The 12,736-nt window shown below is 46.5% G+C and overlaps 1 long non-coding RNA gene across 1 annotated transcript in view; it reads right to left on the reverse strand.

Annotated features, from left to right (window-relative positions):
* Positions 1-12,736, reverse strand: part of LOC118452426 — a 19,011-nt gene that overhangs the window by 1,978 nt on the left and 4,297 nt on the right. Inside the window, exons 2-3 of the long non-coding RNA XR_004842193.1 lie at positions 11,316-11,320; positions 11,001-11,002 (exon numbers count right to left, since the gene is read on the reverse strand). This is a non-coding gene — a long non-coding RNA (uncharacterized LOC118452426). The remainder of the gene's footprint in view (positions 1-11,000; positions 11,003-11,315; positions 11,321-12,736) is intronic.

The following is a 12,736-nucleotide window of genomic DNA, read 5'->3' on the forward strand; positions in this document are numbered from 1 at the left end:
ATTCCTGCTTCAGACTTTGACCTGATCTTCTGTGTGCCTTGCCTGGCTTCTGCTCCGAGTGGCACACTTGCACTGTCCAGACCTCAGGAAGGACCTGGTTGCTCAGTGCCATACCCACCTAACTGAGAGGAACCTTTGCAACATCATTTGCACTATTCTCCTTCCAAATCTCCTTCCAGTTCAATCTGTCACTAGTTTGAAGCCAGGAAACCAGAAGGTTTATTATCACCAGCTGTAAATAGCAAGACCTATCCAGTTTACACATACGCTACTGGTAGCATTCGGCTGCCTTGGTTGTGAACTTCATGTCAAACATTGCTAATTGCTTTGCTCTCCTGGAGTTCAGACTCCAATCACCCAGGCTTGGGAGAGACCCCAAACACAGCCCCTGCCACAGCACAACTCACACCGATAGCTTTGTAGCCAAGCTTTAGCTGTAGCACCATGGAATTATTGCCCTTCCAGAGAGGCAATTCAAGATGGCTCCTGCTTTCAGCTCATCTTGGAAGTCAAGAGTTTTTATTGCCTCATCAGCTCGCTCACTCAACAGCATCCCTGTATTTTCCCTTGTTTAACTGGGGATTTTCCTGATGAGAATTTGAGGGGGACGAGACAGAAGCAAGGCACCTGCATAGACCTGTGAGCACACTCTTGGTTTTGACATGCTCAAGAGTTTCCTTTGCAAGTGCTGCCAGAGATGCGAGCCAAGGTGAGCTGCTTTCCTGCAAAGAAACACCTCTGCTATACCCTGTCTGGAACGATAGGCCTGCTGAAATACTGCATTCCTAAGTCCTTCCCCCTCTCTCGGGAGATTTATCTTTGGTATATCTGTATAGCGACCAAATTGATTCTGTTTTCACTTTTATCATGAATGTCTTTCCTGCAGCATTGCTACTCTTCCAACCATTTTTCTTCTCTTTCCACCACTTTTCCTTTCTTTTAATAATTAAGACAAGTTTCTGAAAAGTCAACAGCTTGAACACTAACCTTCTTCACTGCATTACCTAAATTAATGGCTCTACAACTCAAGGAGTCAGATTGAGTTATGCTGGACACCGGGCCTATATTATTATTTTTTGCATCCAACAACCTTCACTTGCCCTCTTTCCCCCCCACCATCACAATCACACACTGTGAAGAAGCTTTCCTAAACTGATTTACCATAGTCGCCCCATCCCACAAAGGCTAATTATTATTTGAAGTATAAGAAGCCAAAAGTCCAAGGAAACTCTGAATTCCATGGTGAGTGTTGAAGACTTGATATTTTGAGCAAGAGTTGGCCACTGAAGAATCAACTACCTATTCTGCACTATGTTATCTGATTATTTTAAGCGTTCACAGACACAAGCACCACCATCATGCTCACACTAACTCAATGTCCTTTGGAGGAAACCATCTGAAGAGCACTCAACAACCTCTTTCAGAAGCATTGGTGGACCCCCAAACCATTTGGGATCAGAGAAGGTTTTCTCCTCTTTACTACTAGATAATTAGTTCTCTATTTTCTTTCTACCCCTCGAAGTCAGAACTAAGTGTTTTTGCTCCAAGATGCATTGTTCACCCCAGCATTCAGGCATTTATGTCTATTGCTGCCTTGCTTAGGCCGCAAAATCCAAAGCTACACATTTGTTTCAAAATTCTCTGCCATTCTCTGATCTACAAAGCCCAGGGTTTCCTACTTTGGCTAATGTATACACATGCCAAAAAAAAAAAAAAATCCCATATCCCCTTAAGTCCTTACAAAAAAATTGCACAAGGTATTCTCCAAACCTCAGCAAGGATTTCTTGGCTTCCACAATATCTTGCCATCTCAGCAAGTGTTAAGTCTCTTCATGAAGATTGCTCTGTTAGAGTTATTCGCTTCTTCCAGCTCAACCCTTCTTTGGTGTAATTTTTCCACCTATCTCCTCTGGCATGGTACTGTGACATTATGGGGGTCAAAGAAGGTGACAGGAGGAAAAGTTTTTCTCCCAGCCTGAGAAAACATAGACCATCCAGGGCTTTCCAGGACAGAGCTAAACAGCCTGCACTCCACCTAGAAATCCAAACTAGTTTTGCTAAAATTCTCTCTATCTTGGAACTTTGCAAGGCTTTCTCCTCTTATCATCATCCACAGACCACTGCCCCTTATGCACGTGCTAGTTCTTTTCCTTCAAGGTCATTCCCAACCAACTCTCTTGCTTTGTGCTCACCTCTCCTTTTTGCTCTCCATGTCATTCCATAAACAGTGGTGTCTTGCTGTTGAAGACCATGAAACAAAGCAAAACCACGTTTTGAAACTCAAGTAACCAATACAGCTATTCTGATCACAAGTATGTCCCAATTGCTATTTTGATCCTTGTCTTCCTCTCAATAGCATGGTACACACACCCAGAGCTTCTCTTAAGGTGGCAATCCCTCAAACATCGTCTTCCTCATCAGCGCCCAAACCTCAGTCTCAGCTTCTACTTGCAAACAAGTAACAGTCCCCGCCACAGAGACCACTACAACATTACACGCTTCCACCAACACATGGTATGGACAATGGGGCCTTGCAACCTCACTGCATGCAGGTGGGAAGAAGCTATACCCTACACTCATGCTCCAACAGACAGCATGTGTTTTACAGAGGGAAATGCCTTCAAGTTCTTGGTTCTGCTTCTGAATGGTGGGAATTAAGAGGATAGAGAGGAGAAAAGCTACAGCATGGGGGGATTTCCAACCCAACAGATCCAGCATAAGAGGTTCCAGTTGAATATGAGGAAAAACTTCTTGACTTTGAGGGTGACAGAGCCCTGGCACAGGCTGCTCAGGGGGCTTGTGGAGTCTGGACGATGCCCTGTGTAACATGCTCTGGGTGAGCCTGCTTGAGCAGGGGGTTTGGACTAGATGATCTTCCGAGGTCCCTTCCAACCCTTGCCATTCTGTGATTCTGTGAAGCATCAGTCTCCATCAGACTCCTGATGCTCAAAGAGATTTTCTTTTTATTTTTAGGAGACAAAAGTTTAGATTCTTGTAGGCTTCACTCAAATTTTCTTCAGTTACTCCTCAGCTGCATAGATCTACACAGTGGTTTCCTATGAGCATCTTGGGCAAGAGGTTGGAGGAGTGGGCATGTAATGATCCTGCTACACATACCTGCCAGGCTCTCAGGTCCTATTGAGAGTTACTTCCAGCATCCAGCAAAAAGAAAAAACAGCTCCTTCTGGAAGAAAGAACTTGCTAGTGCAAATCTCCAGCTCTTCCCTTCCCAACACTGGTGTCCTGAATGCTTCTAACACTCACAGCAGCCACCCTGATCCCAAGTCATTAAGCTCTTTCCAGGCCCTGGTGTTACCACAGAGATAATTTACGTCCTAGTTTCTCATTTTAGCCTCAGCTGAAGCTCACACAGAAGTCAGAGGACTTCTCCCAGGCTGCTGAATGCAGCAGTCCAAGCAAGTGAAATCCCCCCCAAGCCAGCACTGAGAAGAGAGCTGGACCCCAACACCCTTACAACCGAGTTGTCACATCAGCTCAGAAGGGATTTTTCTGTGAATGGGGCAAGACACAGATGGTTGCCTCCCAGATACAGGATGGTTGCTGCATGCATAAATAAGATTCCATGCAATTTCCTGCCAAAACATGCCCTCAACTTCTCCTGTACAACTTACCAAAAAAAAAAAAAAAAAGTTTGGCACATAGCATATGAGGGCAAAATTTAGCAACTGAAGGAAAAATACTTCAGTGACTGAGCAGGGAATACGTGACTCAGTTCAGATGTGGAGGGCTGGAGGTGTTCTCGTTAGGGTGCATGCCTGCACAGGACCTATGGGACCAAGGTGCCATGAGGAACAGCTATTTTTGCACTGTGGCAACCAGAAGCACCACAAGCAAATACTTCAAGCTGCTGCAGCATTTCCCACCCATGCAAGGCAGAAGACCTGCACAGGTTATGAATTACAGCTAATAGCGCTCCATTGAAGTTAGGAATCCTTGGCTTCCCTTCTGCCTCCCTTCCTCCAGCGGGGAGGGCATAAGCAATCAGAAAAACCCCACAGCAGAGGAAGGAATCAAACTTGGGTCTTTCAGCCCTTGGTGGTGTGCCTGAACCACAAAGCTGAACTACCTCTCCTCCTTTCCTCCCCCCTCTCCTTACAACAAACCTTATTCAGGGAGTTTCCAGTCCACCAGAGCAAAAGACACTTTTATTTTAGGCAAATATCTCAGCGTTGCAGCAGTAAGATTCACTAGCATGGAAATGATACAAGGGGAGGGCAAGTATCAAGATCAGCTCTACAAGCATTTGCAATACCCCCCTTTGCAATTCCCGTGGCTTGGGCTGAACAGTTCCCAGCACCAAACCGCCTTTAGAAAACACCACTGGGTTTTTGAGAAGGCGGCGTTCAGATTTTACAACTCAATGACTGTTAGCCGCCCTTGGCTGGGAGGTCCCAGGTAGCTTGGCCCCCAAGAGCTGCCAGCAACCTAATTCTACCGGAACAACCCATTTTGCCCGTAAGCGCGTAGAGGTGGAGGAAAGAAGGCAAGGAGGGAAAGGTTGTTTCCCCTCCCCTTCATCCTCTCAAGAATGAAACAGCAATCAGCAAGATTTACAAAGGATTTTCAACCCAACATAAAACCGGCTGGTGAACCGCGGTGCCAGTGGAATGCGCGGGCCAGGCGGCAACAGGGGCTTTCGCTCCCGATTTAAGACGGCATTAGCTTTGCCCTTGGCAGCCTGTGCCAGGAATTACCCCCCTGCCGGAACCCCCTCCCCGGCTGGACTGCTCATGGACCCCCGCCCTGCAATCTGCTGCTGCTCCTTATCCCCGGCCACTACTTATTTTTATTTAATTTATTATTTTTTTTTTCCAGCTTAACTTCATTTCTTTTGGCGTGGGTCCCACTAGACCGTAGGCAATGTGTAGCTGTGAGTTTTAGTGCAGGAAAGCAATGAGTGGGGGAGCAATGCAATGGAAGAAGATGAAGAAATAAGCTCAGAAATAAAGAAAAAAACCCTAATTTTAACCTCTTTAGGTCCCCGTGGTGTGGAGGGAGGAAAGAGAGGTTTTCAGAATATTTTCCATGATAAATTGGTGATAGATGCGCACATGCACATATCTCCATGCCCTACAGTAACACCTCCTTGCAGCAGGAAGACAAAACTACCTTAAGGTAGGGGGTTTGGTTTGATTGTAGTGGGGTTTTTTCATTTGTTTGTGGGTTGGCATTTTTTTGAGGCGGGGAGTTGGTTTTTTACACTGCTGAAAATCCTGCCATCCTAGGATCTCCGATCCCTGCTGCAGTAAAAAACAACTCAGTTCCATCCCTGACCAGGGGTTAGAGTAGTTAATTTTAATCTAAAATTGGGCCTAAGAGCTCTCTGTGATGTAGAAGACAGGGGACATTTCTAGATCACACTTATAGAAAATATGCATAACCATCCCTCCCCCTGGCCTTGCTTTTGAATAGCTTTTGGTGGGATTGAGGACCAGGAGAAGACCACAGGTGTAATAGATCACACAAGGGAATACAACAAAAAATATTTGTAACAGATTTTAAAGACATCAGACCAAAGGAAACAGGCCAGGTGCTCAATGGCACGATCTTCTTGAAACAAAGAGTTGAGCCATGTGCAAACTCTGTTACATCTGCTCTTACCAGAAAGCCCAAATACTTAAAAGCCAGAACATCCCCTGCAATATAAACCTGCAGCAACAGTTTTGGTTTTCTGTTCCAAGCAAAGGGAATCCAACCTCATGGTCCTTCTCCATAGCAAAGGATATTTAGCATTTGAAATCCAAACAGAGAGGACCAAAAAAACCCCCATAGGTGTGTGCGCGTTGTGCTTTTTGCACTGCTGCTGCTTTAGATTTATCCCAGCAGGTTTACAAAGAAGGCGTCAGAAAGCATCACACATGGGGTAAGGGCGCACAAGGGCAGTCCCAGTTCCCAAAACACCTCCCATCTGTCCTTCTGACTCTCTACGGCTCAAGCCACTGACATGAAGCCTAACCAAGCCCTGCAGATCTGCCCAAGGCTGGAGGCTCCGTGGGGAGCACTTTCCTCAGGGCGATGCAAGGATCAGACCTGCTGACTCAGGCCAGGAGCAGCATTTAAAAAAAAAAAAAATAATAATAAATACTAAACACTCCGAGAATGGAGCCTTTCTTCCAAACAGCGCATCATTAAACTGCAAGGCTCATTTGCCACCGGACGTTGTGAAGCCCCAAAAATATGAGCAGATTCCAAAAGGAGTTAGACAAATTCAGGAAAGGGAGGTTCACCCAGGTGGGTGATGAAACATGAGGGCTCGAACGCAGCCTCTGGCTCAGGAAGCCTCTAAACCGCTGACTGCCAGGAGAGAGCAGGAGATACCAGGAGACACATTGCTCGTCCCACTTCTTGGCTTCCCCAGATGTCCACGCCTGGCTGAAGAAACCTTTGGTTCGACCCCGTATGGCAGTAGTTTTGTTCTCAGCACCAAGACCTGTGAGATGCACTGCAGGACCTTGCTTCAGCTGCGGCCGATGCTGGGGAGGGGTCTGGAACACAAGTCATACGAGGAGCAGCTGAGGGAACTAGGATTGTTTAGTCTGGAGAAGAGGAGGCTGAGGGGAGACCTGATCGCCCTCTACAACTGCCTGAGAGGAGGCTGTAGGGAGGTGGGGGTCGGCCTCTTCTCCCTGGGAACAGATGATAGGATGAGGGGGAATGGTTTGAAGCTGTGCCAGGGCAGGTTTAGGCTAGACATTAGGAAAAACTTCTTCCCCAAAAGGGTTGTCAGGCTCTGGAATGGGCTGCCCAGGGAGGTGGTCGAGTCCCCATCCCTGGAGGTATTTAAAAGAAGGATGGATGAGGTGCTTAGGGACAGGGTTTAGTGGTGGGATGGCAGGGTTAGGTTAAAGGTTGGACTCTATGATCTCAAAGGTCTTTTCCAACCAAAGTGATTCTATGATTCTATGATTTACCCTGCCCGTGCTCTCCAACCCTTCGGACAACAGCAGGAACCGACCCGGCGGTGTCAAGCAGACGCCACGCACGCTTTGCGACACAGGGTGGGTGGATTCATCCAGCTGGAGCACCCTGCTCTTTCCTCAGAGAGGACTCACCCACCCCTGCCAGGGAACGCGGCTGACTTTGTAATGAATCGCCCCGTTTGTCTCCCTAACACCTCAGCCAGCCCTTTTGTTGAGCCTTTATCTCCCAAATTCAACAGCTCCGAAGCACACATCATGCAGCAGGACTTGGCCTCTTCCTTTCCCCTTCTCCACCAGCCGGTCTGGCGGATAAATCCTCCCGTCCCTCCCGAACACTGCTCGGTCTGTTCTCGGCAGATGCTGCAGTTACAGAGCTGCCCTTGCCCAGACCACAGAGATTGGCAGCCAGGGAAGAAAACTCCTTGTAGCCAAGGCAGCAGCTTCCCTCGCTGCCTGGAGATATCCCTGTGCGCACACACACACGCTCAAGTAGCACAGCAGCTAAGGAGAAAATAAAGGTTACTCTCCAGGCAACACAAATCTCAGAAGCTGGGGGGGGGTTTGAAATTGAACCTTTGAGGGAAGCACAGTGAATGCAAAGAGCTCCTCGAGTTTGTTGGGACAGAAAAACAACTGGAGAATGAGCTTCATCCTCCTTCCCCAGCCCCAGCCTTTATATTCAGGAACCAGAGGTCCCAGCTGGAAGGAGAGACTGGCTCCTAATCAACTTCTGGACAAACAACGACTTCTAGAAACAAGCATGCAGATTCAGGCAGAAAGGGGTTTTCACTTCACCCTCCCCTCAAAACATTCTACCCAGCCCCTATTTTATATCGCACGGAGGTCAGCTCATGGAGTATTTAGATGGTTGGGCGGTTTGACACATCATCTGATCTATTTTGGGAGCAGTTTACGGCTCTGCAATTCCTCCCCTGCACAACAGCGATAGCTTTTCCACTCTTAATGTCATATTATCCTCATGGCAGGTTTAAAAACTAAACAGGTGAAAAAACAAACTTTCTGGGCAGTGGAGCGAGCAGGATGCATGAGAGAGATTACGGCGATGGGATGGTACAAGTTTATCCTCATTCTGAGCCCCAGCAGAATGAACCGTGAACATAGAGGCTGGTTCCTTACAAAACTCCACAGGAGGATACTCAAAAGCTCTTGCATAAAGGTCACCCCATGACAAAAGGTGTCTCATGAATGTCCTTCTGAAGGAGCTTTGCAGTCCTGAGGTTTTACAAGGCTCAAATGAAGCTTCAATGGTCAGATCTCCAGCTAAGTAAACTAGCTCTGGCCAAGGTTTCAAACCCATCAGATAAGGATAAACCACCAGTGCAGGAGACTACGTTCTCACTGATGTATCCTAGAACAGGTTCCCATGAAGCCAACCAACATCACAAACCTTATTGTCATCAGCTCCAGATGCAAGGGCACTGCATGGTGTTTCCCTCCCTGCCATCCATCGAATAACATTGCTCTGTTTCCCTTGCCCTCCCCCAGCACCCCAAAACGCCACTCTTTCACACCACAATTTATCCCAGCAAGAGGAAGAAAGGGAAAGAATAAACAATGTGAACATCTGCCATCGATGTCCCGATGCCCATTCACGACCATCAAGAAAGACCTAAGTCCCACAGCATTATAGGAACAGTGCAACCCTTCCTCAAAGGATTGAATCCACGGACAATTTTGTGGGAGGGAAGCAGATGCTGTAACAGTGGCTAATCAATCACAGGTGATGAATAAATTGATCTTGATAGCCAAGATGTCTTTGACAGACCTGTGCTGCTGGCAGGACCCTCACTTAACCTTTTGAAGGTGAATGGACCACAGAATAATGGCAAGGACCTCAGCCAGACCTACCTTTGCCAACAGTTCAGGTGAATACCCTCAGAACACCCCATGACTTCATCATATACAATATTTTTATGATACTACATAGTGTTTATATGAACAAAGAGTCATATTAACCAAAGTACCATAGCCCAGAGAGACCCAAAGCTTTACTCTGAGCGCTGCTTAGCAGATGGGACTGCCTATCATCCATTTCCAAAGCAATGCATTTGTGATCAGTAATTATAAAAAAAAAAAAAATCCTTTATGCATTGTATTAGAAAGGCATGTGGGGCACACTCAACCAACCAGTATTAAGGAAAGCATTTCCTTCCTGTATTGATCATCCATCCAACCAACTAAGTTGCATTAAAAAGGCAGGGGGGAGGACAACAAGCCAAGTGTTATACATAGCAAATTCTGATTAGATTATGAAACTTTAAGAAGATCTTAACAAGTGGACAGTGTGCATTTTACATAATTAGCTTGTTACTTATAAATGCCCTCCATAGTGCCAATGGCAGATTTTCACCACCTAAAATAGCCTAAAGCTGTTGGATTCAAGAACTCCTGCCATCCCAATTTAGATCAACTGAAATACAGAAACCACGAGGTGGTTTCGTTACACCAAGATTAAGAATTGAATCGGCTCTTGTGTGCCTGGATGTTGGAAGGGGTAAAAGATTATAGAGGGTAAAGACGTATTATGTCACACTTCACCTTGCCAGCCCAATCCTCACCAAATGTGAAGGCTGTTCCTCACAACATTTTGACATATTTCAGGTTACTTTGGGGGGCATAGAGCCTCACTTTAAGACTGGACATAAAGACACAGCATTGTGGGATTCCACAGTTGTATCCATATTCATTTAGCAGAGAACAGTTCCCCAGCTCCATGAAGCTGGGACTGTTTCACCTCGATTCCAAGAAGCTCAGAGCAGGCCTCGAGGTACAATCACTGCCTGTAAAACATGACCAAGTAGCTAACCAGATAAGGAAGCCATTTGGGTTTCAAGTTGCCCATGCTTGACAAGGAAGTCCCAAAAAATGCAGAGCTACATAATGTCATTCCTATGCCAGTCCCTACACTGCTCTTTCCCAGGGACTGCAGACATCTAAAGGAAGAACCATTTTCAATTTTAAGTAAAAAGTACAAGAAAACATGCTAGAAAGCATCTTGAGGAAAAATTGTCTCATGGGAAGAGGCTCCACGGGCTTAGAGTTATCCCAGCATGCAAACATCATCCAAGACACCATCAACCAATTTGTGCAAGTTCCCATTTGCTAAACCACCCACAAAACAGGCAGAGCAGAAGGACAGTCCTTAAGTCATTGGTTACTCAAAAATGCCTTGGAGGTAAGCTATGAGGTCTGTGGGTGCATACTGCATGATGCCTTATCTCCAATTACTGAATAGCATTAAGAGATATTAATGCTATTACCTGGACAAGCTGGGCCTGTGTGAACCCCATCAGGTTCAACAAGGCCAAGTGCAAGGTCCTGCACCTGGGTTGGGGTAACCCCCAGTATCAATACAGGCTTGGGGAAGAAAGGATCGAGAGCAGCCCTGCCCAGAGGGACTTGGGGGTACTGATGGATTAAAAGCTGGACACGAGCTGCATCAGGAGAAGCGTGGCCAGCAGGTCAAGGGAGATGATTCTGCTCTTGTGATACCTCACGTGGAGCCCTGCATCTAGCTCTGGAGCCCTCAGCACAAGAAGGACATGGACCTGTTGGAGCAGGGCCAGAGGAGGCCACAAAAATGATCCAAGGGCTGGAGCCCTTCTCCTATGAGGACAGGCTGAGACAGTTGGGGTTGTTCAGCCTGGAGAAGAAAGGGCTGCGGGCAGACCCGATTGCGGCCATTCAGGGCTTAAAGGGGGCCCATAAGAAAGATGGGGACAATCTTTTTAGTAGGGCCATCTGTGACAGGACAAGGGGTAATAGTTTTAAACTAAACCAGGGTAGGTTTAGGCTGGGTAGAAGGAAGAAATTCTTTACAATGAGGGTGGTGAAACCCTGGCAGGGGTTGCCCAGAGAGGGGGTGGAGGCCCCATCCCTGGGAACATTCCAGGCCAGGTTGGACGGGGCTGTGAGCAACCTGATGTGGTTCAAGGTCTCCCTGCTCCTGCAGGGGGGTTGGGCTGGGTGACCTCTGGGGGTCCCTTCCCACCCAAACCATTCTATGATTCTATGATATATAAAAATGTCATGGTGTACCACTGAGTATGCCATTTCAATTTGGCATACAATGGCCATTTCCAAGGACTGAAGGGGAAGATGGTGCCAGATTTGAACCTTTTCCTTTAGAAAGTTATGGCTGAATGAATGGCTTAAGGTTTCAGCTGACTGTGAGAAACTATAGTGAGGTTAGAAGGGCCAACTTAGAGGTGTCCCATTAATATATACAGTTGGGAAAAACCAACAGGGAAGAACAAAAACCAACCAGCACACTTTCTGCACTCAACTCCACAAGAACGACCCCAGTTGATACTCTGTCTTACAGAACAAATTGTTTATGCAGTCTGAAAATACATGATCTGTCTTCCACTCCAGGGCTGGATGATCAGTTTTTCCCAGATTCACAAAGGCATTTAGCTGCCATCTCATTTGAAATAGTTATGGATGATCTATATCCCTAAGCTCCTCTAGAATCCAGAATGCTTTAGAGTCCGCAGGTGAAACAGAGCCGAAGAAGAGATTTGAAAGTTTTGCACCTAAATTATTCTTTGTGAACTCCTCTGAGAACTAGAAGCAGAAAAAGTATAAGGAACAAAATTGTCATATACAAATGACTTGCAAATCAGCCACTCAAGGGCCAGGAAGCATCAACATAATTATGTGCATGCATTAGGAAATCAAGTCTATCTGAAAAGTTTACGTGACCACATTCTGCAAAGGAGCACTGCATGAGATTATTTTCCAAATTCCCATCTTGTCTTCATTCCCTCAGGACAACTAGATGGAAAGGAGGCAGGGACCACAGGAAGAGCAAACTGTGATCTTATGAGTATCATGTTGGAGAATGAAAACCCATTCTAGCAGGGCCACGATAGAAAGTGAAAAACAGCTTTTCCAGTTGTTCACAAGTCATTAGCACGCCTCGTTTTCCAGGTACTGAGTCTTTGGGTTTCCCTAGGGATGACAACTAAACACGGGGTGACCTATAATAATTGTAAGTACTCAGAAGTAATGAAAAGAAAGCTGACTTTCAGCATCAGAAGGGATGCTGCACCTAAGAGGACTCTTGGTAGCCTTCTCTTTGAGCTGTGTCTTGGACAGCATCTTAAAAACACCCATGAGGAACCAAATGTATTTTCCATCGAGTACAGAACCTGGATAATGTGTTCCAAATAAGACTTGGGGCCACGTGGTTAATGAAATGGTAAAAAGAAATATTTAGTAATTGCCCATTCACTGAAATAGTCAAGGATTTTGCAGAACAAAACTTGCATGCAATCACGAAACAAAATTCCATTGCAGTGTGCATGCACAAAGGAGACGATTTAGGTTACTTACACAGCTCACCTCTGAAGTTTCCCAAATTAAACTGCGAAGCCTTACAGTAGCAGTAATTATGTATTAAAAGGTATCCCCAGACACTTTGGGTGCTGGCATTAAAATCCAGCACCCAAAGAGTTGTGGTGAATGGAGCTAAATCCAGTTGGCGGCCGGTCACAAGTGGTGTCCCCCAGGGCTCAGTTCTAGGGCCAGTCTTGTTTAATATCTTTATCAATGACCTGGATGAGGGGATTGAGTGTGCCCTCAGTAAATTTGCAGATGACACCAAACTGGGTGGTAGTGTTGATCTGCTTGAGGGGAGGAGGGCTCTGCAGAGAGACCTGGACAGGCTGGATCGATGGGCCCAGGCCAACTGCATGAGGTTCAACAAGGCCAAGTGCCGGGTCCTGCACTTGGGTCACAACAACCCCATGCAGCGCTACAGGCTTGGGGAA

Source organism: Egretta garzetta, unplaced genomic scaffold, assembly GCF_000687185.1.
Source record: "Egretta garzetta isolate BGI_Z169 unplaced genomic scaffold, ASM68718v1 scaffold275, whole genome shotgun sequence".
NCBI classification, from domain to species: Eukaryota; Metazoa; Chordata; class Aves; order Pelecaniformes; family Ardeidae; genus Egretta; species Egretta garzetta.